Source organism: Sinohyriopsis cumingii, unplaced genomic scaffold, assembly GCF_028554795.1.
Source record: "Sinohyriopsis cumingii isolate HCF-2022 unplaced genomic scaffold, ASM2855479v2 utg001392l, whole genome shotgun sequence".
Taxonomy (NCBI): domain Eukaryota; kingdom Metazoa; phylum Mollusca; class Bivalvia; order Unionida; family Unionidae; genus Sinohyriopsis; species Sinohyriopsis cumingii.
The window spans coordinates 953,720-979,562 of record NW_028315992.1 but is presented as its reverse complement, the minus strand read 5'-3'; the positions used below and the strand labels follow the sequence as shown (position 1 = coordinate 979,562).

General features: G+C 42.4%; 1 long non-coding RNA gene across 1 annotated transcript; it reads right to left on the bottom strand.

Moving 5' to 3' along the window:
- Positions 1–268: 268 nt before the first annotated feature.
- LOC149772579 (uncharacterized) lies at positions 269–25,843 on the bottom strand. Its single transcript, XR_016417665.1, has 2 exons — positions 25,361–25,843; positions 269–2,684 (listed from the first exon to the last, which is right to left on the bottom strand). It is a non-coding gene; the product is annotated as an uncharacterized LOC149772579 (long non-coding RNA).

The following is a 25,843-nucleotide window of genomic DNA, read 5'->3' as shown; positions in this document are numbered from 1 at the left end:
TTTATGTATCCATGGTAACTGTATTTATGTTAACTGTCTGGATCACATTGACTTACATGTTTAATGACAAAACTGATAATCCCCTATCTGTGCATTGAATGTCACTTCCATTCCTGGTAATTGTTTGCCGACCCAAGGGAGGATGTTTTACTAACACGTGTTTGGCTGAATGAATACCCGCACTAGTTTAAACTGATTGCAAGAACTTAGTTTCCAGTGAATTCATATCAAACTGATACTTGTATAAAGCAGAACCATACAAGATTAATACAGAGTTAATGTTTATTGTATGCACTATTATCAAAATACATGCAAAGGATAGTAGCTCCTTGACAGAATTGGAAAGAATCCATATAATGCTAGCATATTTATGTCCGGCAACATTTTCTTTATGCTACTGGTTCGTGTATGCACAGTAGGAAAATTAATGCAGATATTCACAAAACAATTCACAAACTATACTGATAAAATCAAAGAAAACATCAATCGTGTGACAGGATGTGATAAAGTTATAAAATCAGTCTAAGGCGTCATACAACTGTATGTTATGATCAAGTGCGAAATTGTGGATTGTGGCCGTAACATCTTTGTATTTGTTTCAGATGGATCTTCACTTTAGTTTGTCAGCTCTTCCTGTTAGACAATCTGATTGGTTTCGCTGTAGCACACATAGTTACGAAATTATGAAACTATAAAAAATATGTAACACAGTCAAGAAATATGCTGCAAATCATTTTGTCCAGTTTAATTTGGGACACAACTGAGTTTACGGGGAGAGCAAGTCAGTTAACTTTATTTGATTATCTCCCCTAAATACATGTTCTGTAATAAGCTGAGTCAAATCACCGATTTCATCGACTTATAATAGTGAGGCCAAAAGGATACAACTGTTGCATTTCTTCCCAACCCACCCCACAAATGATGTTCAATACATGACATAGTCGAAGCAATAAAATTAAAACTTTCATATACGGAATCGCCGTAGCCCTATTCATAGAGCATCGGACTCGTAATACATGGGTAGCGAGTTCGATACCAACCCATGCCAGCCAAGATGCTCCACTATGTCATTCCAAACGGTACTTATATCATATTTACTGGGCATGATCTAGACTATCATACTATGCAAATGACCCTTTAAACCTAGAGAAGCTATTACAGGATTAAAAATACAGCGAAAGCAAATACCACCACCCGGTTGAAAAACAAAAAAACAAACAGATAGGGTCAAAGAACTGCCTATAGTTCAGGGTCACAATTGAAAGATGAAGCAAGAAATGTACATGATTCATTTTTTTAAATTGGCTCTTGATTAATAAACTGTAGAGTTTAGTTTAAATTATAGCAATAGGTATTGAGTATCCTCGCCTTTACAGTTTCTCTGCTCAAAGGCACCATACGGCAAACATGGATTATTTTACTACAAAATATTTCTACAACTGATTTTAGTTGCCGGTTGATCATAATGGATATGATTTGTTTGAGAGCGAAACGCATGTGATGGGGAGAAAGTGAGCGATTAAGAAGTTTGAATTTCCTTTTATCTGTCACAGTGACGACGGACTAACATTCCATTAAGATACACATTAGGTGTACCATTTAAGATGTCTAAGAGGTACCAGGTTAACACAATCTGTTTTAAATATGTCAACAACACTGAATGTTGATAGATGTGGATTTGCTAACCCTTCCGTCTTGTTGACTGCGTGTAGAATAAACAGAATACGTCTACCCATTTTCCAAATAAGAATAAGGGTTTTGAGTAAATGTCCCAGCTGAGAGATAGTAATGCAAAATATTATATGTTGTCCATCACGCTCTCTCCATCAAAGCAACGATAGCAGGATGGGCGAAAGCGAACCTATCCTGATAGAAGATGTTACTTAACTGACGGACGTTACATAGCAATGGAATCTGTTCAGATGCACATATGTAGATCACACGAATGATACATTATGTAATACAGATAGATAAGTAAGTAAAATTTATATTATTATGACAAAATGTTATTGCTTTAATTATGAGACAGACAGAGAGACAAGGTACAGTAATTCAAGGACTATTAGGTAGCAAATCAACTGTATATTTTATTTAATCAAGAATTGCGTTTGTGTTGAAACTATTATTGATTATTTGAAGACACTTCGTATGTACATCTTATTAAATACAAGTATCAGCTGATACGGGCTGATATAAAGGAAAGGATCGTAAGGACTTGATATGGGATTATTTTAACACGATTTCAATTTTGTATAAACCTTTGTCTTCAAATAACTTATTCAGTACAATAGTATCTTTGAAAAAAGTGTATTCTTTTGTAGAACAGATCAAACAAATCTAATACATCGATGTGATCTTTCAGATTTCGAAGAATGATGGATTCCTCTGACATGAGCAAGCTAATTGGTCTACATTACTAATTATGTCAGTGTCATTTGGATATTTTACATCTCTTTCGATGGAGCGGGACCATCATATTCACTTTAGCTAGGAGATGGGATGTCTTATGCGTAAGTCCTGTTTTTATTCCGTATGTACACCCTGTTTTCTTCGGATTAGGCAGGCGTCACTCGTATGTCCTCATGATGTTAAATCGTTGCTGGAAAAAGGGTTCGAGTGGATGCAGTCTTTCTAACGCTCATACAATACGCAGTGTTAGGCTTAAACCCCGAACGGAACCAAAGCTGTGAAAATAATTTGCAGTTAAGAACATGCATTCTGCTTTGTTTTGCTGTGATTTATGATTGTTTTACAGGTTATGGAGTCACATCATTTTTCCAATAGCTACTTAAACATATTGTGATTATAGACGGGTGCCACCCACACAATGACATAATGTAGGCGTGGACCCCGAGCAATGAACACGCAGATAAAAGCGGGATCGTCCATTACATTTTTGCAGGGTTGTGTACTAAGTACCAGTCCATTATTTATAACATGTATACATCCTAGTTTGTTTCTTTTATTGTGGTTAAGTACCCGTTACTTATATTTGTTCATATTGCTCAAGTCACTGATGTAAACAGGTGTATTGCTATATGTATTGTGTACAGTCCTCCTTACCCCCACAAAATATGCCGTTTGAGGCATAGAACCCGCCAGACAGTACATAGTGAGAGCCATATATAGTTCAAAATGTGCATCCTTTGTTGCGTGTCTGTGATTTATTCAGCTAGCAGATTATTACGTCAAATCACTGCTTCCAGGCACTACGTAATGAGATAGTGTTTATAGTGTCGGTTTCACACACAAAATGGCATATTTTGGACGTTGTCACTGAATAGTGAACACTCAGTGAATATTATGGAACTTTTCTTAAAAGTACTAATATTTTATTGTTATTCATAATTGTTTTTGTTTATACCTAAATGCGTTACTACGTCACTTTTCCAAGCTTGCTTATAATGTTTGTCATTGTCCTGGTGCTATTAACAGAATTGTGGTCAGGTTTCCTCACATCCAGATCGGTTTTTTGGGTCTCACTGTAGTATGCTAATGTTAGTAGTGAAGGGGGATATTATAGCGTCAATGGGACTTATCATTAAAAATACCCTTGGGAACATATAGCGTCAAGGGAAATTTAACATGGAGAAAAATCGTGGGAACATATAGCGTCAAGGGAAATTAACATGGAGAAAAATCGTGGGACTGTTGAGCGTCAAGGGGATTTGAACATGGGAATAGGGGACTGTATAGCGTCAAAGGAATTTAAACAGGGTGGGACTGTATAGCGTCAAGGGAAATGGAACATGGGATTTTTTTTAAAAAAAAAATAAAAAAAATAAGAAAGGGGTAGGCAATTCAAAGGCTATCTCTTTTCGAGAAATATGGCTGGCCCTGAAAAGGGCCTTTGTGTTTATGTTAATGTATTCATTAACATAAAGGGCACCGTATTGGTCTTCTTCTTGTCCTTAGGCTGCGTCTCACTGTTGGCCCGTAAACCAGCACTCTTTTCAGGCATCCTTGTCTTTCAACGTAGATCCTACGTATCCACAGGCTGGTGTTTGTCCTGTGGACAACGGTCCACTTGGATCGGACATACATAAGCAAGTCTGTCCGAAACATCATGGAAGACACAAGGGTGGATGACTCAACTGTGGTCCACATCTTGAAGCGACGAGAACAGGTGAATCAATGCACTGAACTGCGCTTATTTATAGGTACAGGTAGATCTACGGCTTACAAATACACGGTGAAGTTTAAAGATTTCAAGGCTGAAGTGCCGTTAGAGAAAGCAGAAGTGTTTATCACTGGGGTGTGGGATTCTTTGCTCACTGCACTCAAGCAACAATGTCAACCCAAAGAAGACGATCGCTTGAGACTTTCCATACAACACGACGGTTTGAAATCCCCTGTTTGGATCGAGTTTAGCACCCCTGCAGAATTGACCGCTTCCAAAGTCATGGACAAGATTCAACACGTGCAACAATCTAATGACCAGTTTGACATCACCGATGGAAAAGCCACATTGGACATGACCCACGTCTCTCCTCCTCAAGGGACCGGACGCAAAAAGATGTTATTGGTGAACGACCTTCGCAGCATTAAGCGTAGCCTTGTCCAAATTCACAACCCTCATGACCAGATGTGTTTAGCCCGTGCCATCGTGGTGGGACGAACCTATGCCAACAAGAACGACACGGTAGAATGGAAAAGAACCTGGAAAACTATTCAACAATCCGACCGAGCCAAACAACGAAACGAAGCAGAACTTCTGTTACAACAAGCCGGACTGTCCAAAGACACACCCTGTGGCATTCCTGAGATGCAAAAATTGCAAGATGCCCTAGCTCCACGTTACACCTTGAAAGTGCACCCTCAAGAAGTGCGCGGGTCTTTGTTGTTTCGAGGGCAAGACTTTAAGGACGGAAAATACATTCATGTTTATTATCACGATGACCATTTCGATACCATTACCACTATCACCGGATTCCTGGGATACGGTTATTACTGTGAGAAATGTGACCATGGTTATAATAATCGAGAGCAACACAAGCATTGTGGATCGAAATGCTCAGGATGTTTGGCCTCTTCACCCTGTCTGAGCGAAGAACCAGTGCCTTGTTCAACTTGTCTGCGCACGTTTGTTAGCCCTACCTGTTACCAACAACATCTGAAGACGCAAGGTTCACAGAAGAAATGTGCTTGTCAACTTCTGAGATTGTGCCCTACGTGTGAACAAGTCATACGTACCAATAATACCAAGGCACACGTATGTTCAGGAAAGAAAAAATGTCACATTTGTCACCACATCGTGGACTTGGAACACCAATGTTACGTGCAAAAATACCAACCCCCACCAGAGAAAGAGGACGGTCACAAGAAGAAAGGCAATTTCATCTTTTTCGATTTCGAATGCATGCAAGAAACCGGCATTCACATTCCTAATTTCTGCGTGGCTCATCGAGCGTGCGAGAAGTGCATTCAAGAACCTATCTTCAGTCATTGCCCTCACTGCAGCAAGATTCCCGGAGGACGTGAAAAAATCTTTCGGGGACCTAACACGCTAGCCGATTTTGCCCAATGGGTCTTAGACCCCGTCGACAAGACGTGGAGCCAAGAGGACATCGAACGTTACGGAGATTGTCATCGTCATGCCACGGTGATGGCTCACAATTTCTCCGGATACGATGGACAGTTTCTTTTGAGGTACTATACGGAACAAGGCACCGAGCGTCCTAAAGTGACTTTGAACGGAGCCAAAATCATTTTCATGCAAGTGGGACAAGTGCAGTTTAAAGATTCGATGAGCTATTTGGCCATGCCTTTGAGTCGAATGCCTAAAACGTTTGGAATGACAGAAATGGCTAAAGGGTATTTTCCACACTTTTTCAATACGGAGGCCAATCAACATGCCGTTCTACCCCATTTGCCTGAGGCTCACTATTACGACCCCGACAACATGCGTACCGAACAACGAGAAGCTTTCTACGCTTGGTACCAGATTCACGCCTCGGACCCTTTCGACTTTCAGGAAGAAATGTTAAAGTATTGTCGTTCCGACGTGGACATTTTACGACGTTGCTGTGGAAAATTTCGAGAACTGTTCATGGAACACGGAGGGGTCGATCCTTTGAAAGAAGCTTGCACCATTGCCAAAGCGTGTTCCTTAGTGTATCGACAACGATTCATGCCTGAAAACACCGTGGCTGTCATCAGCCCTCAAACGACTCACTTTGTCAAGCGTCAATACTCGGTCAAAGCCCTACGTTGGTTACATTACTTGTGCGACAAGGAAGACAAATGGATTCAGCATGCCCGCAACGGAGGGGGCGAAAAGACCATCGGAACGTATTCGGTCGATGGCTGGGACTTAGAAAACCCTAAGATCGTGTACGAGTTTAACGGTTGTTTATTTCACGGATGTCCCGTCTGTTACCCTGACCATGGTACTAAAAATCAGTTTTTACAACGAACTATGGAAGACTTGTACCAGGACACTTGTCAGCGGCGCCTAAAGTTAGAACAGGAAGGATACCAAGTGGTGGAAATGTGGGAACACGAGTACGATCACCGTATGAAAACCGATCCCGAGTTTAAACGCCTCGTGGAAAGTTACCAGTTCATGGACCCGCTGAACCCGATGGATAGTTTGTACGGAGGAAGGACCAATGCCACCTGTTTGCTGTACCAAGCGGACGAAGAGAAAGGAGAAGAAATCAAATACCTGGACGTGTGTTCGCTGTATCCCTACGTGTGCAAATATTGTCGTTTTCCCGTAGGGCACCCACAATTGCTGACGGAACACATCGACCTGAAAAACATTCGACAATACGAAGGCTTGATCAAGTGTAAAGTTTTGCCTCCCACGAACCTCTACCATCCCGTCTTACCTCACCATTGTCAAGGCAAACTGATGTTTCCCTTGTGCCGTACTTGTGCCGAAACGTGCAACCAAGACCAAGCTTGTCAGCACAGCCAGGAAGAACGGGCCTTGACGGGAACCTGGGTCAGCGTAGAATTGTTCAAAGCTTTGGACATGGGATACCAACTGTTAGAAGTGTACGAAATTTGCCACTTTCCCAAGACACAACAATACCACAAGGGTGACCCCAGTCAGAAAGGCATTTTCGCCGACTACGTGGATGCCTTTTTGAAACTGAAGCAAGAAGCCAGTGGCTATCCTTCCTGGTGTCACACTCCCGAAGACCAAATACAATTCAAAGAGAAATACTACGAACAAGAAGGCATCACTTTAGACCACATCGAGAAAAACGAAGGCAGGCGATCGTTTGCCAAAGTGATGTTAAATTGCTTGTGGGGTAAAATGGCACAACGACCGTGTTTACCCAAGACGGAATATTTGACAGAACCTTCCCGCTACTTCCAGATGATTCACGACAAAACCAAATACATGAAACACGTGGACGTCGTTCGAGAGAATTTGATCTTGGTCAATTACGAAGAAGATCTGGACTTTGTACAAGACGACCCTTTTGGAAATGTCATCATTGCGGCTTACGTGACAGCCCATGCTCGCTTAAAATTGTACGAAGCTTTAGAACTGTTAGAAGAACGCGTCCTGTACTTTGACACGGACAGTTGCATTTACATCCATCACCCGATTCAACATCACCCTAACATCGAAGGAGACCGTTTAGGAGCCTGGACAGACGAGCATCCCGACGACAAGATTCTAAGTTTCGTCAGTGGCGGTCCCAAAAATTACGGCTACGAATACCGGGACAAACAAGGAGAAGTGCACACGACGTGCAAAGTGAAAGGACTGACTCTGAATTATCGTACCAGTCGTGTGGTCAACTTTGGGGTATTGAAAGAAGCCTTGCAATCGGGAGAGGATGGAAACTTTAAAGTGACCACTTACCAACCGAACAAGATTGTACGTTTACCCACTCACCACATCGTCAGTCGACCCTTGGAAAAAGTTTATCAAATCGTGTACCAGAAGCGAGTTCGACTTCCCAATCATTTCACCTTACCGTATGGACACGTTGGTATAAAACATTGGTTGTAAGAGGATAGCCACTCACCAGAAAGATGACTTCGTCACAGCAAGAATCGAGTGAGAAACCCGATGAGAACTCCAAGTTCAAACCCTACCATTTTCCAGTCTTCTTACCTGACTATTGTGATTGTGCCCGTCGATTGGACACGTTTCAGAAATGGCCTATGGATAGGGAAGGATTACCTTCTTCGCATGTTTTAGCTAGAACAGGATTTGTCTACTTGGGACCTGAGTCAGGATTGGGATACGAGGTACAGTGTTTCGCTTGCGGACCGAAGTTACGAATGGATCTATGTATCTATAAAGATTCAGCTATTCTGGAACATACTCGATGGTCTCCGCACTGCCCTTACCTTTCTATGGCCTTTCCACCCATCACACTACGGTACAATGTTGACGGTACCTTAGAGACGGTACCTTCCGAAACAAGACATAAAAAACGTAGAAAAGGAAAGATGTACAAGCTGGAGACTGCATTGCGACTAGTATAAAAAGGGGCTATGGTCAAGATCGATAGTTCATTGTGACTACCAAGACCGAGCGAACAAGATGAATACTTTGAAAGAGACATCGTTCCAGTTTGGGGATTGTAAAAAAGTTGTATCTTCCTCTAGTGTGACTAATATTGGATGGATAAGACCCAGGCATTGCGACGGAAAATGTCCGGAAGGAAACTGCGATTGTCCATGTGGTTACCATTGTAATTGCGTAACGGAGTTTGCAGACGAGTGCGATTGTGAGCCTTGCGATGGGTACGATGCTGTACGTTGTGACCTGAGCGATGCCGTAAAGCATCATGGGAACTTTGTTCTCACTGCCCCTGTGATGGAAAGTGATGCTGTGCGTGTCAAACCTGAGGGATGCGAAAGCGATGCCGCTCGTCCTCTTAGACATTTTACCGGGTTTAAAGGGGAATGTTCACCTTCACGTCTACCCCCCTACGGATGTCATCCAGCCCTGAGCAGACTCCTGTTCCTGTCACCCAACCCTCATCGAAACGAACCTGTGAAAAACGAATATTCGTTTCCTGTGCGTTTGTCGGAATACTGCGACTTTGAAAATCGTCTTCAATCGTTCAAAGGAAAATGGCCAAAGTATCTGGGAGGACCAACCCCCGAAGAATTAGCCAGAGCCGGATTTTTCTACTTGAGCGAAGGAGATAAAGTCAAGTGCTTCAGTTGCGGTGTGTCACTTCACCACTGGGAACCGCAAGATTCGGCCTACGTAGAACATGCTCGATGGTCACCGAATTGTCATTACTTACCCTTAGTGGGACCGAGACATTGAAGTAACTTCTTACCATAATAATCTGTTCATGGATACTTTACAAGAGAACATTCGTGCTTTGCCTGTGGAGTTGAGAGAACGCATTTATCGAGAACTGGTAAAAATACAAGTGAAACGTAAAGAACAATTGCATCCGTTACGTCACCGGTGTTTGAACCACTGGTACCTGAAGGCTATACAAGGATTGATTCAATTAAAAGTGTTCCATCGGACAGACATTGATCAACGATCCTCTAGTTTTAAAAAGGATTGGTTTGGTATGGACGATTGTAGTTACATCATTGTAAACGTACTGCATCGAATTCCAGAGGAAGAGTTAACGAATTACCAACATCTTGAACACAATGTCAACTTAGTGAAAGAGGAAACTTCTGAACGAATTGTAATGTGTAGATTAGTGACTCAACGATTTAAATTCGACACTAAAGTGAAACCATGTTTGTGCAAAGAGTACATTTCTTGTGTCAGACCAAAGAGGATTTAGTATGACCTATTCATGGATACTTTGCTAGAGAACATTCGTGCTTTGCCTGTGGAGTTGAGAGAACGCATTTACCGAGAGCTGGTGAAAATACAAGTGAAACGTAAAGAACAACTGCATCCGTTACGTCACCAGATCTTTAACCACTGGTACCTGAATGGTATAAGAGAACTGATTCGTCAGAAATTGTTTCAGTGGTCAGACCTTGTTCAATACTTCCAGGCCCCCGATGATTCACGTGTTGATCATTTTGGTTACTTCGAGATTCACCTAGAGCAACCCATTGAGGAAGACGAGGTAAAGGATTACCAACATTTGTTACGTGGAATCTACTTAGCGGAAGAGGAAACTTCTAATCGAACTCTGACGTTTCGGTTACAGTATGCAAGATTTACATTCCCAACTGGAGAACGAAGATCACTGGCTAGAAAGTACGTGTATTCTTTTCGAAACAAAGAGACTATAAAAACAGGCTGCTATGCCACGACTTATGTCGTATGTCATCCAACAGATTCCGTGGAAGGAACTCAATGACCATATTCAAACCGTGGATCATTACCATTGATTATTACAAGAATTGTATCCATTCAATTTGGGACGACAAGTGGTGTGTGTCTTAGTGACTTGTTTTCTGGGATTTCGTTTACCAGCCGATTCTTTGTGGACTCTTTACGATCAGTACTTACCACATCCATGGCCTTAAATGGTCACGAAAAACTCCTTTTGCTCAAAGCCTTGCGTTTTCATCTGGATACTTCTCGACCTCAACAGGAAAAAAAGATTCGTCAACTTTTAGCTACCCAAGACGTGTATGACGATGTGTGTGTAGCTTGTGACTTACATCCCCATTGGACAGATGTCCGTGCCTGGAAAGAATGGGGTTTTGAGGCTTGGACCCAAGAAGTGACCCAGTATGCACGAGAGTTGTTCAAGGAAAAAAGTTACTTTTCAAGCCGTGTTAGTGACGGTGCGAGAAGAACCCGTCACCCAGGACAGGACTGTCGTGGACAGACCTGAAGGACCCTTTCGGGAGGACACTTGTGTGACCTTACCCCCTACTATAGAACTGGTTAGAACATTACCCGAAACATGTGGTTGTTGTACAGACACTTGTGTTTATTCCACATTCATCGTTATCATGTGCCTTTTATCCTTGTACTTAAGCCTTTGGCTTTTATGTATTTTTGTCTTTCGTATTCATGTTTGAAAAAAAAACATTCAATAAACGTGTTCTGAAAAAGTATATAAACTCTTGTCTTGTTTGTTTTTCGTGTCACAAGTGACATTTCTCACACCATGGCTACCTCTACTGTCTCTGCTCCCTCTTCCTCTACTGTCAAAGTCATCGACGAACACTTAGATCGTGCCAGTTGGGAGGCTTTGTATCTTCGCCATCCCTTTAACATGCCCATTGCTGGACCTAGCGGTTCAGGCAAAACCGAATTCGTCAAACGTTTGATCGAACATAAACATCATTTGATCGATCGACCCCCTCAATGAATCGTGTGGTGTTACAAAGAGTGGCAATCGGCGTACAGCCTCTTGCGAGAAAGTCAAGGAGATTCCATCGTGTTTGTGGAAGGCATTCCTAAAGAAGACGACGGCATCGTCTCTGACTCCCGTCAAACCCATTTGGTCATTTTCGACGACATGTTAGGAGAAGACGAAGAAGAAATTAAATTGTGGTTCACGCGCAAAGGGCATCACCGTAATGCCAGTGTCGTTTACATCACCCAAAATTTGTTTCAACAAAGTAAAGCCCATCGCACCATCAGTCTCAATGCGCATTACGTGGTCTTGTTTAAAAGCCCTCGAGATAAATCGCAAGTGCAAGTCTTAGCCAAACAGTTAGGAACGCCTTGGCTGGCTCAGGCGTACGACGATGCCACTCAAACGCCACACGCCTATTTACTCGTCGATTTGAAACCTACGACCCCCGAGGATTTGCGATTTCGTACCCACTTGTTTCACCACTGGTGTCAAGACGGAGGGCCTGTCCTGTACACGTCTCCGTCCTCGACTTCATTTCACTCCCCATAAAAAAATCTATAAAAACCTCAGACCCTTTTTCGTCTGTCTCACACAGTGTGAACATGACGTCCCTTCAGTCGCATCTTCCCGTCAAATTGATTCGTGCCTTGTATGGCATCAGTCGAGAAAAAGATCCACAAACACGAGCTCGTGTCTTAGAAGCTAGTCTCAAAGAAGTCTTACGATGGTTCACGGTGACAGCACGTCAATTACTCCAAGGAATCATTCAGATTCCTCATCAAACCAAACGCTTTTTCGATCGAAACAAAGTCGCTTTGGTCCAACTGGCCGATCCCCGCATCGACACTCAAACCAAAAAACAAATCATTTTGAAACCTGGAGGGAGCGGTACTCTAGGAGGGGTCATCATTCGCTCACTCTTAAGATGGGATCCTAATGCCCCCAAAGTTATCCCCAAGACAAAAGTCCAACGAAGCCCCAAGAAGAAAAAGAAAAAGACCAGGTCCCCAAGAAGAATAACTTCTCCAGTGGCAGGACCCTCCTCTGACCAGACACCACCACCCCGGAAAAAGAAAAGAAGCCCCCAGAAAAAGAAACAGATAAAAAGTCCTCAGAAAAAGAAAAGTCCACAGAAGAAAACTAGTCGCAAGAGAGGCACTTCGGCCAGGACGCAACCTTACACTCGCAAACCACGACCTGCCACAGCGGTGACTGCGTCTCCGGCAGCCTCACGTTTGTCCACTTCTCCGTTGATGTCACCAGGAACTGAAGAGTACTTGGAGACGTTGATCACACCAAGAACTTCTCCGTTGATGACCCCCAAAAGAACTTCCCCAGTGGCAGGACCTTCCAATTTAGCGGCAGTGGCTGCTGCTCACAAATTACCTTCTCCCAAAATCAAAGTCCATGAAAGATCGGGCATGTTACAAAGTTTACTGGATTTGTCCAAGCAAGAACTGGCTCGATTTAGTCCGTTGCGTACCCCTGCACGACGTGTCATGCCTGTCCTCAAACTGATAAAACGTAAAGACAATCAGTGGCGACGCGTTCCAGTATAAAAAAGGTCTGTGACCGAGTAGGATATCAGTGTTTTTTCGGTGCTCCTAAAGACTCAAAGATGTCACCCGCCAGAAAACCCCAAGGAAAGAAAAGGAAAGGACTGCCACCACGTTTAGCCAAACATGGGGACATTTTATCTGTCCTGTCCAAAGCTTCTCCACCCCTACGAAAAAAACTCATTCAAACGGCCTCCAAAGAGGTCATCGATACCGTGTGCGAATGCTGTTTGAACGTTTTGAAAGGCACGATCCCTTTGTCCAAACACCAGAAACAATGCTTAGGCAAACATCGTCACGTTCTTCGGAAAATGGTTCAAAAGAAAATTCCCATTCGTCAAAAAAAGAAGATGTTGGTCCAACGTGGAGGCATTTTACCTCTCTTGTTAGGCCCCATACTGAAAGGAGTCTTGGGAACCATGTTGGGAGGACTGGTGGGAGCAAGATAAAAAGGCCCTCGGAAGTCCCAAGATCTCAGAATTCACCCCTGACAACCCCATGGAAGGACGAAAACTAGCTTTAGTGCCTTACAAACGATGGATGGAATACCATCGGTGGCAAGAAGAACGCACCCCGCATTTACCTCCCAATCCCAATTTGAGCGAGATGTCCCAGTTACAACACGAATTGCAATCCTTGATGGATCGCCAAGATTTGTCCGAAACAGAAAAATCGCAAAAGTACGGTCAACTCTTGCAAAGACTGCAACTCTTTCACCAGAAAGCTTTAGACGAAACAGCTTTACCCACTCTAAAAGATTTTAAGACCTTGATGAAAAGTCCAGCACCATCATCATTACCACCACCACCACCACTTCCATCCCCAAGGGTCACCAGAGATGCTACCCCACAGAGACCTGAGGAAGAAGAGATGCGCGAAGTGTTTCAAACACCGTCAGCAGCTCCCATTTCGAGTAAGATTGCAGCATCCTTGTTGACCCCGTCCCCCACACCCCAGCGAGAAGAAATGAAAGCTTGGGTTAAAAAGATGATGTCCACGCCTCCTTCGACAGAAGTGAAAAAGAAAGAAGGGAAACCAGAAGCGAAAAAAGAAAAGAAAACCAAAGCCATTCCATTGCCACCTCCACCACCACCACCACTACCTTCGACTTCTACTCCCGTAGCCCATCGGACACGTAAATCCGTTTCCAAACCACCCTTTCGACCCACCCAAAGTAGCATCACCGAAGAGTGGGTGACTTATTAACACACCAACACAAAAAATGGAAAAAGTCTTAGCCAGCATTTACTACGATCCCTCGCATCCTGCAGGTTACGCAGGAGTTCAAAAATTGTATCGTGCTGCCAAAACGCGACTGAAAAGTCTCCGTTTACCTCAAGTGCAACGATGGTTACAAGAACAAGCTACCTACACTTTACACAAACCCATTCGACGCAAGTTTGCCAGAAGTCGCACCCGAGTGGAAGGCATCGATCATCAATGGCAAGCCGATTTAGCCGATGTCTCTCATTTGGCCAGCTACAATCGTGGCTACAAATATTTGTTTTGTGTCATCGACGTCTTTTCCAAATTTGCATGGGTCGTGCCCTTGACTTCCAAATCGAGCAGCGAGTTAGTGCGAGCCCTGCAACGGGTGTTGAAACAAAGCGGTCGTCACCCTCTTCGATGGCAAACGGACAAAGGCACCGAATTTCTGAACCAAGCTTTCCAAAAAGAATTAAAGAAACGTGACATTCATTTTTTTACCGCCGAGAATCCCGAAACCAAAGCCAGCATCGTGGAACGTTTTCAACGCACTTTGAAAGAACGCATGTGGAAATATTTTACGCATCACCACACTCTGAAGTACATCGACATCTTACCGCACCTGGTGCAAGCGTACAACCAATCTTACCATCGAAGCATCGGACGTGCCCCGCAAGACGTGACCCCCGAGAACGAAGTGTTGGTGTTTGAGCGCCTGTTTGGTACGTCCCCGACGAGGGCTGTCCCCAAGAAAAGTGGAGAGTTGACCGTAGGAGATTGGGTGCGCATTGGCAAAACCAAACGCACTTTCGACAAAGGTTACTTACCTAACTGGACGACCGAATTGTTTCGCGTCACTGGACGAGTGCATGGCCGTCATCCTGCCGTCTATAAATTGGAAGACATGAACGGAGAAGTGCTCAAAGGAACGTTTTATTTGCCCGAGTTACAACGTGTCACCAAAAAAGAAGACGTGTACGACATCGAAAGCATTCTCGAACGCAGAACCCGTAAAGTGGGCAAACGACGTGTCAAAGAAGTCAAAGTACGTTGGAAAGGATATCCACCCAGTTTCGATTCTTGGATCGACGCTTCGCAAGTCATCGACTATAAAAAGAAGAAGTGACCATCATGCCCTTTCACACAGCAGACGCAGCTACGTCGACCACTCCTTCTTCCCCTAGTTCTTCTGTGCAAGATTTACAAAAACAACCCTTGTGGGTGTGGTGCGGAGAACGTGTGCCTAAAACGCAAATCGTCTTTTTCTGCCAAATCTTCGTGGTGTATTGTGTCATCGGGGCAGCCATTGCCAATTTGAGTTTGCAACAAGGAGACAAACAATTGTGGACCATTTTATTGAGCAGTTGCATCGGTTACCTGCTTCCCAATCCCTCCCTGAAATTCTCCTCGAACGGGAACGTTGTGTCCAGTGCCAGTGCCAGTCACCACTCCAACAACAACCACAACCAGAACCCCATTTTGGGCGGAGACACACCTCTGGCATCCACTAATATTCCCTCGGACAGCCACAGAACTCTGGAATTATGAGTCACGAAAACCAATTTTACTTAACCTTACCCAGTGACAGTTCCATGGAGGTGTTTCCCAACAACACGTTGTGCTGTTACACGGCCAAATTACCTCAGGCCATCCCCTTAGATCACGAAGCCCATTGGGAAGTGGCTTTAGTAGAAATGATTCACCCGACCCAAGTCCTCAATGTCCTTCCCAATCAAAATAAATTTGATGTGGAAGTTTATGACGAACAAATACAACAGTGGATGGATACCCATAGCAAATATGACAAGAAAACCCCTAACAAAGAAAATCCAAAGTGGACCACCTATCAGTTGTTCATTCCCCCAGGTTATTATTTTAGTGGCCAACATTTGGTCAACACCATAGCCACCAGGTTTAATGGTGTGTTTGGGAAAGCTTTTGACATTGTCAAGAACAAAAGTGTCACCCTAGAATACCACAAAACAGCTCGTCGCTTCCTGATGAAATTTCCTGAGGGGGATAAAATCATGGGTTTCTATTTTTATGATGAATTGTTTGACATGTTGGGCGGTGACATAAAGATGAGGAAGAAAGTAGAACTACAAACACCACCCCAAAAAACCATCATTTACAGCAACGAGTCTTTTGGCCAGTATTTTCGTACCCCGGTAGAACTGAACCAAGGACTGAATTTGATGTTTGTGTATTCCGATGTGGTGGAATACAACGTGGTGGGACACACCTCCGTGCCGTTACTGCGTGTCATTCCTTTCAAAGTGGATTCTGCCACGAACGCTGACGAGGAAGGTGGAAACACTTATCACGTCCACCGCGAATTTGTCCATCCTCACTATTTGCCGGTCAGCAAGTCGTATTTGGACACGGTCAACATTACTATAAAAGGAGATTTGGGACAAAATATTCCATTCACCAAAGGAAAAGTCACGGTGAAACTCCATTTTCGAAAACGGTTCTCTCACGATTCATAAGTAAGTCATGTATCCAGTGTACCGAGGGGTGGCTCGACAGCGAGGACACGGTTTAGGAGACATGTTAAAATCGGCCTTTCGTTCGGTGGCCCCGGTGTTGAAACCGATGGTGACACGCGGATTGCACGCCTTGAAAGATGCGGCACTGACGCAAGGCAAAGAATTTCTCCAAAATGTCATCATCGACAAACAAAACCCTAAAGAAGCCTTCATGAGGGCAGGCAAAAATGTCTTGCTGCAAACGGGTAGAGACATTTTGGGCCGACGAGACACACCTATAAATGCCCTGCACGCTACCGAATCAGGCATTCAGCAAGGACAAGGCAGAAAGAGACGACGAAGAAAACACCCTTTCACTAGACTTCAAGCTAGAAAGGCCAAGAAAAGAAGAACCGTTCGAGACTTAGACGTTTTCGATTATTGAGAAAGAGACAAAAAAATGATGCACCGAGAGTCTTGCGCTTGTTCCAAGACGGAACTGGATCTGTTTGCCATGCCCCCCACCATGATGACCATGCAAGAATCCCAGTGGGTGGAATTTCATCCCGTCTCCTCTTTGACCGATTCTGCTCCCATCGAGTTTGAAATCAAAGGACAGCCCGAAGATTACATCGATCTGAATAGCAGTTACCTGTACTTGAAAGTCAAAGTAACCGAAGCGAACAACGATGCCATAGACAATAATGATGCAGTAGCTCCCGTCAACAATTTCATGCATTCCTTGTTTAGCGAGGTGGACTTGTACTTGAATAACAAACTAGTCAGCAGCAGCATGGATACATACCCTTACCGTGCCTACCTGGAAAATCTCTTGACGTACGGAATAAATGCCAAGGACAGTCATCTGGATGCTTGCGTGGTATGGAAACCTGACCCAGCGACTAAGTTCAACACTATTGTACTTGTTGCGGATGCTTCACATTCAAAGGGATTTGTAGATCGACGAGCGAAAATTGCACTAAGTCGTAGTTTAGAACTGATGGATCGCTTGCATTTGGACATGTGGTTACAAGAAAAGTATTTGCTGAACGGGGTGGATATCCGCCTGAGACTAAATCGTAGCAATGCCACTTTCCATTTGATGGCTGATCGTGATGCCACTTACAAAACCGTCATCCAAGAAGCCAGACTCTACGTGCGTCGTGTGGAAGTGTTACCTAAAGTGGGAAACGACATCAGTCAGACATTGAGCAGAACAACCGCCAAGTATCCGATCCGACGTGTGGAAGTGAAAACGTTCACCATTCCTACTGGACAGCGATCCATGATCCAAGATCATCTGTTCCAAGGACAGTTACCCAAACGTTTGATTGTTGGTATCGTCAAGAATTCAGCCTTCAACGGAGCCTACCATGAAAATCCTTTCAACTTTCATCATTACAATGTGTCCAAGATTGAAGTCAGTCGTGATGGCAAGACCTTGTGTACCCGGCCTTTCGAGCCTAACTTTACCCAGAACAATTACTTGAGATCGTACTTGTCCCTGTACGAAGCTACCGGACAGTTAGGAACCAACACCAGTCACAGTATTAAGTACGACGATTATGCAGGAGGCTATGCTTTGTGGGCTTTCGATTTCACTCCTGACCAAGGCAGCGACGAGGGACATTTCCACCCTATAAAATCCGGCCAGATTCGTGTGGAACTTCAGTTTACTAATGCTCTACCAGACACGGTGAACGTCCTCCTGTATGCAGAATTCGATAATACCATAGAAATCAACAGTTTGAGAGAAGTCATCCTAGATTACTAGAAACCATGGAAGACTGTTATCCCTCTTTACCTAGTGGAGAAACTTTAAAGATGGAATGTGAGGAGACCGTGGAAAAAGAAGAAGAAGTGATCATGATGAAGTCGAGATGGCCAGAACAAGAAGCCCATTTAGTCTCCTGTTTTGCCAAACACTTGGTTGACAAAATGACGGAATTGATCAAGAAAAATTGCTATGGATGTCAAAACGATCATCCCAGTCAAATTCAACACGATAAATGCCTGATGTTGAGTCAAGAAGAAAAATTGGACGAGTATCTGGACGAAGCTTGGAGTCTTATCTCGAACAAAGACGTGTTGCACCAGTGGTATAAAGACTTGCGTGAACATTCTCGTCCACCATTAACCACTCAAGAGATCCATCGTATCGAAGCTCTTCTGAATCAAAGTGAGGAAACAGAACGAATAACCGTTTATTCGTCAGACATTTTCAAGCAAAAAGTCAGGATCGAATTGACGACTTATTATTACCTGTGAAGAAGAAAAAAGCACACACAAAACATGGATACCTGGGAACTTTATTACCTTTTGAACCACAGTTCGTATACAGCTTCTTGGAATCCTGTCGTCTGTGCTAAAGATGAACTCCCTCATCGCAAACCTAAAGACCATCAAGCTTACGTGATCAACACGGACGACAGTCATCTCCCAGGAACACACTGGGTAGCCGTCTACTTTCCTCAAGAAGGATGTGTGGAATATTTCGATTCGTACGGATTGCCCCCTTTGGAAGACGATATCATCGACTTTATGAGAAGAAATGCTCAAACCACCCGATTCAATAACGTGAAATTACAAGGCACAGATTCCTTGGTGTGTGGACAGTACTGTGTGTATTTTCTGCATCATCGCAGCCTGGGCTATTCCTTAGAACATTTAGTGACTCATTTCGATCCTCGTTCTTCTGCTAGAAACGATGTGAAAGTAGATCGATGGTTTTGTGACCATTATGCTTATCTTTTGTCTCAAGCTAGGAAACGTAGTGTCCATCAATGGCCTAATGATTTCCAACAGTGGAAATCACAATTTCATTCACAACGTTGTCAGCCCTGTTCAAAGTAGATTGTCCATTGAGAAAAAAATGTTTGTGATTTGAAAAAAATTGTTTGATGTTATAGTGTTGGATTATTGTTAAAAAATGTTAGAAATGTTGTTGTTTAGTGTTAAGTGATTTTTGAATAAAAAATGTTGTGTTTGGAAAAAAAATGCCTTTGTCTTTTGTTTAGCTATAAGAATATTGGATTGATGCTCTTTCATTTCTTACTATCCCTCTCATGAACGTTGCGGCTCGAAAACCGTGTGGGGGATGTTTTCCTTCACGTCCGCGCTTTGACTTTAAGAACCGGGGTTGTTCCCAGTCTAACCATCCATTGTCGACTCATCCTCCTAAGAAGATGTGTTCCAAACTAGCTAAGCTCAACGAAGCCTACGTGAATTTGCATAGGGTCAGACACAGTCTGATACCGAAGCCAGAAGAAATAGAGAATGTGAGAATGTTAAAAATCACTGAAGACCTAATAGAAGAGCTCTTCAGAGAAGAAATGAACAGGGAAAAAGAAGAATGGACAGAGAAGTACAGACTTCAGAGACAGCAGCAACAGCAGCAACAGCAGCAACAATAACAGCAGCAACCTGAAGCTGACAGAGGCTTTGTCGATTGCCGTATCGACACCAAAGAGTTCTTCTTCTCTTTCCGAAGAAGCAGACCTATCGCCAGAAAGTCTGTCCTTAGAGGACATCGCATTCTTAGAAACTAAAAAAGAATGCTATAGCAAACAAAAAAACAGCCCTTTTCAGGGCTACCCAATACTCTAGAAAAGAAATAACCATCAATTTGCCAATGTGTGTAGATAGAGTAGTGTGAAAATAAACACGAACTTTTTTTCAAAAAATGTGAGGGTATGTGTTTGTGTATAGGATTGTGTGTTTGTGTGTTTGTAAGTGATAAAGTAGGTTGGTGTGGATAGCAGATTAAAATGATGTTTGTTTTTTTTGGCTGTTAGAGGTGTATATTTGGAGTTAGATTGGATTGCTTTGCGTATGTGGATAGTCTATTGAAGTGATTTATAAAAAATTTTACAATAGTGATGGGTAGCATAAAAAAGTGAGTGAGTGTTTCTTTTAGGTCCGCGCGTTGCTGTTTATTTTGGGTCACGATCTAGGTAAGATCAATTTTACGTTATTAGGGGATGTTTTCCATCACGTCCGCGCTTTCACTATAAATTGAAACTCGCTGGGCAGTCTAGCTACCCTTGTTGATTGATCAACACCAAAAATGAACACGAGACTGGAGAAACTGTTGGAACTTCATGTGCATCTGGAATATGCCAGGCGCATATTAAATGAACTGGCCGCGGAAGCCATTGTCGAGGAGGGAAGGATAATAGAGGAGGAAAGAAGAAACAAAGAAGAGGAGGAGAGAAGATATAAAGAAGAAGAGGAAAGAAGATACAAAGAGGAGGAGAGAAGATACAAAGAAGAGGAGGAGGAGGAAAAGGAGAGAAGAAAAAATTTCAGAATCCCAGAGAGCGAAAATTGGGATTCTGAAGCGACATATCCTGCCTCTGCTCTCTCCCCCCAAAAGGTAAAAAGTAACTGGGGGATAAGATGTGTATGTGGCGCCAGGCCTGGAAGGTGCCACCATTAACCAGGTGTCCATGAAGTTCCAAACAAAACAGCCCTTTTCAGGGCTACCCAATACTCTAGAAAAGAAATAACGATCGATTTGCCAATGTGTGTAGGTAGAGTAGTGTGAATATAAACACTAACTCTTTTTAAAAGATGTAAGGGTATGTGTTTGTGTGTTTGCGTGTTTGTAAGAGCTCAGGTATGTTTGTGTGAATAGTAATTTATGGGTTTCTTAGCGTATGTGGAGAGTATAGTTTGGGTTATATTATATGAAATGAAAAAGTAGGGGGATGTTTTCCTTCACGTTCGCGCGTTGTTGGGTCATGATCTAGGTAAGATCCATTTTATGTTTTTAGGGGGATGTTTTCCTTCACGTACGCGCTTTAAGTATAAGAACCCACAGTATTCGTCGTTCAAACCATTCTTCATAGAAGATGGCTTCAAACCACCTGGATAAATTTCAATCATTGCAAGACGTCCTTGACAATTTGGGAATGATAGAACAAATGCTCATACGACTAGTTGAAGATCACTATTCTTATAGTCCGCATAGAGTAAAAATGGAAATTAATAATTTAAGAAAAGCAAAGGATATGATAAGTGGTGTGATGAAGGAAATAAAGGAGGAGAAGGAGGATGAAGAGGAAAGGACAAGGATGAGAGCATGGAATGAAAAAATTGAAAAAGAAGAAGAAAATGAGAAGAGGAAGAAAGAAGAAGAGGAGGAAGAGAAGAAAGAAGAGGAGGAGAAAAAAAAGAAGAAAAAGAGTGTAGGTGAGAAAATAAAAAGTTGGTGGAGGAAAAGAAGAAATTAGAAGCAGAAGAAGAAAACCCAAAGGCCCTTTTCAGGGCCAGCCATATTTCTCGAAAAGAGATAGCCTTTGAATTGCCTACCCCTTTCTTATTTTTTTTATTTTTTTTTAAAAAAAAATCCCATGTTCCATTTCCCTTGACGCTATACAGTCCCACCCTGTTTAAATTCCTTTGACGCTATACAGTCCCCTATTCCCATGTTCAAATCCCCTTGACGCTCAACAGTCCCACGATTTTTCTCCATGTTAATTTCCCTTGACGCTATATGTTCCCACGATTTTTCTCCATGTTAATTTCCCTTGACGCTATATGTTCCCACGATTTTTCTCCATGTTAAATTTCCCTTGACGCTATATGTTCCCAAGGGTATTTTTAATGATAAGTCCCATTGACGCTATAATATCCCCCTTCACTACTAATGTTGTTATTTCTCCACAATTTGCAGCAATGTTTGGGCATTCAGTCTTCTATTTACTCAGCGTACAGACATACCAAATAATGGCGACTCTAGCTCAACATAGCGGCATTTCTGTCTTAACAGGCAGGTCAGTCAGTGATATGGGCGAGTCAGCCTTAAATACTGGCAATCCTGCCTTGATAAATATGTAACTTTAATCTCATAGATAGCCCATGTCGGACATTCTGCTTTTACAGTTCTGTCATTCAATAGTACTGTCGATTCCGCATCTAGCGCTTGTCGGCCATTCTCCGTAAAGACACATTAGTTCAAGAACATACGTTAATTCTGAGAGTAACATTTAATTTAATGAATAAATACAGTTGTAACATATAACAATATAATTCTCATCTTATGACACATTTACGGAACGAAATGCTTTTATAACATTACCCTAAGTATAATAGTATTTTGAATGATACTCCATAATTTGAAGTACAGAATATAATTCATATTGTTGTTCTTGTTTTGGTCATATTCTTCGCCAAGTTTGTTCAGCGTCGATATTTGTACAAAATCATATTCTTTATTCAGAAACGACAACTATGTCTACTTCAATGTAAGTGTATAATGACTTTTCTCCCTTTGGAAATCAAGTGAATGAAACTATGTTGTTCTAGTAAAATGGGTTTCTTCGATACTTAGTCAATCGCAGTACATTAGGAGAACTACTAATACTTCGCAAATCCACCACAAATAGAAAAGCTCCAGCTGTCTTGGATATGCTTCGAACGGGAAAATGTATTCCATCCCGCAAATCTAGCCGAAGTTGTGAAGCCGCGTCTGTATGAATTTGTCGAACGATCTGGAGGGTAAATTCCACGGGAAATGCTCCTCTTACTCTATCTGAGCCTTTTGAGATGATGGGTCTCAGAAAGCAAAAAAAACAGCAGGTAAAGTATATTTCAGTTTCCATTCCCTAGCATATCAATATATTTGGAAAACAGTTGTACTCATATATATAGTGATGATGCTGACTGTTTTAACTTCGTGATCCCATAAAATAAGTATATTCATTGACATTCGTTTAATTCGATATGCGGGACAGGGAGACAACTTTATTCAGGATCAACATGATATATAAATATTCTCATCTTTAAAAAGAAAATGAGGCACATCTCCAGAAATAGTACTGTAGAGCTCGTACTGATGATCACCATGAAATGAACTTTCTGGAATATACAATAATTATTTGCAATATCTAATTCATCATCAGTGGAAGTTTGTCTGTTTCGTTGGTTATGGAAACATGCGGGCTTCTTGAGCGAAATTGATCTATGGTGGGGAAAGTACGCGTCTACCATTATACATGTATTGATCATTGTGCTTGCCAACTATCAAAGTAGTGAGGAGGCAGGACTTACAAGGTAAGTGAACGAAGTTATCTCTTGACAGCGGTTCTGATGACGTCTTGTTTTGCCAGTTTAATACCCATGATAACTTCCACTTAGGCAATGGTCCAATGTCAATGTCTAAGAAGAATTCAAATGAATAGAAGATCAGATAAGTCTTTGGTTTGCTCGACGTTTTCTCTTCCATGATATCACATAATGCCAGTGATATAAAAAGTCATAGGAAGTTAGCACTTAACACATGGGGGTGCCTACATTAGAAAAATGTGCTTAAGCGCTCCATTTAGATTATATTTCATTGACTTTGTACGTTTCTACGGTGGATAGCCATCACTCCAGAGAATATTCAACCCTTTGTGAAAACAGTTTGTTCTAAGAGGAGTATTTCATAAGATCCACACAAGCGGGTTCAGAAACTCTGGGTTCAGGCGAAGCACCTGCCTTACTGGTTTCGTAATTTAGATGAAGGAATAACTCACTTCTGTTGAGACTGAAACTATTTTCCATTTGAGAGTAGTATTCAGGATGAGGAGACAGAAGTATGTTAAGGTAATGAGGTCCACTTATCATGTGCTATTTTTGAACTATTTTGAGAAGAATATCGATGATGGTAACCCGCTACACATTCAGAACTGATGAGTCATATCACGTTACTTCCAACTTGTCGCTGAGTAGAGTCTCGTGGATGGAAGAGGGTTGAGGTCGAGTGAAGAGACATTTTTTGCAAAATTAGACCTTACAATGGGCATCGTACGCTCCCTGTTTTGATGTATCATTGGAGTATGCTAGATATATGAAGGTGTCTATATAATATTTGCGTCCTCCACAGGAAGTTCCTAGCAGGACTGTGTTGTTAACTTCATCCAAGAATTTGTCTGGAAAGACTGCGTGTCGTCTGCATGATATGTCAATAAAGTTACAGCATGGCAGCATCATGCGAGTCATGAAACTGAACAAGCTTGTTTTTGGCTGATAATTTATGATCGATTGTGGCCGTAGTCCATTGCGATCAAAGGTATATGGCTACGACAGGTCGCGGAGGAACATGGCCATCTTGGCTGGCACGACGCCGTCTAGATGTTGAGATTGGGACGGGGATCGTGACTTTGATCCACATATCCGATCCATAATTCTGATGCTTGATGCTGGTCTCCATCTCGCTGCCTTTGCATGCAAACATATATTTTCGCCCCGCCAATTTATGGTTGACTTCTTTCCGTAATATGCACATCAGATGTATATTGAAAATTTGACAGCAAGAGGAATTGCACATGTTGAGTCGTTGTTAGACTTGTCTTGCCTATGGTCTAAGTCTGCAAAACAATCTCGAGCAGACACTATATGTAAATAGTGAAGTGTCCTGTTTAATGAATACTTGAGTATCCGTGCATGGTTATCCACCATGAAAACTACCAGTAAAGGAGCACACGTGCTCTATACATGTATAATTATAGCATAGCTGTGAATATTTACAAAATGGACGCTAAATAATCAATCATTTATACAATAGCCCGTATTCATGTGAATTTGCAGGTAGACTCAATGGAACATAACTCCTTGTACTTACCTTTACGAATTGGAAGGAAAACAAATCGTTGTTTTGCACAGCTTTTCTGTAGGATGGCCCATTGATTGCCTACAGAGATAAACATCACATAAGCGTCGTTTATTAATTTGCATGAGCTGGATGATGCTGACAAAGGCACGTACACAACACTTACCTATACTTATCCGTGCTGAGCGGAAGCTAAACAGTAACATAAACAAGTTTCAATATTTAACACAAAAACCCACATATAAAAAGGAATTGGTGCATATACTTAAGAAAGAGGTGCGCCAATATCCATTATGAAATGTTTTTTACCTGTAGGTAAAAGCCCAATGAAGTTCTATACAGGTAAAATCACTGCTCCGGTGACTTACGTGGTTCGTGCATCCGCCTCGGTACTCTTGGCGTTCATCATTACGAGGTTATTGCTATGACTGATTGACCTGGTGTCAGCATAATATGATTGGGTAGGACATACTGCTACATTTCTGAGGCATGTTGCTCCAGTGCTAGACATCGTTATGAACAGCTCCACTGCAGACATCATTATGAACAGCTCCATTGCAGACATCATAGAGATATGACTAGATATTTAAAGCTACATTAAAAATCACAGTCACGCACACACAGATAAAATCAATAACTTGTCACCAATACGACCTTGCATTAGTTCTAGCAGACGACGTAATAAAGGCAACTAAGCGTCAATATCATATCCGTTCACAGTACTACCTGTTGAAAGGCTCAACAATTATCTGTACATATAAATTCAGTGTACCTGTCTCTTCTAACACAGTG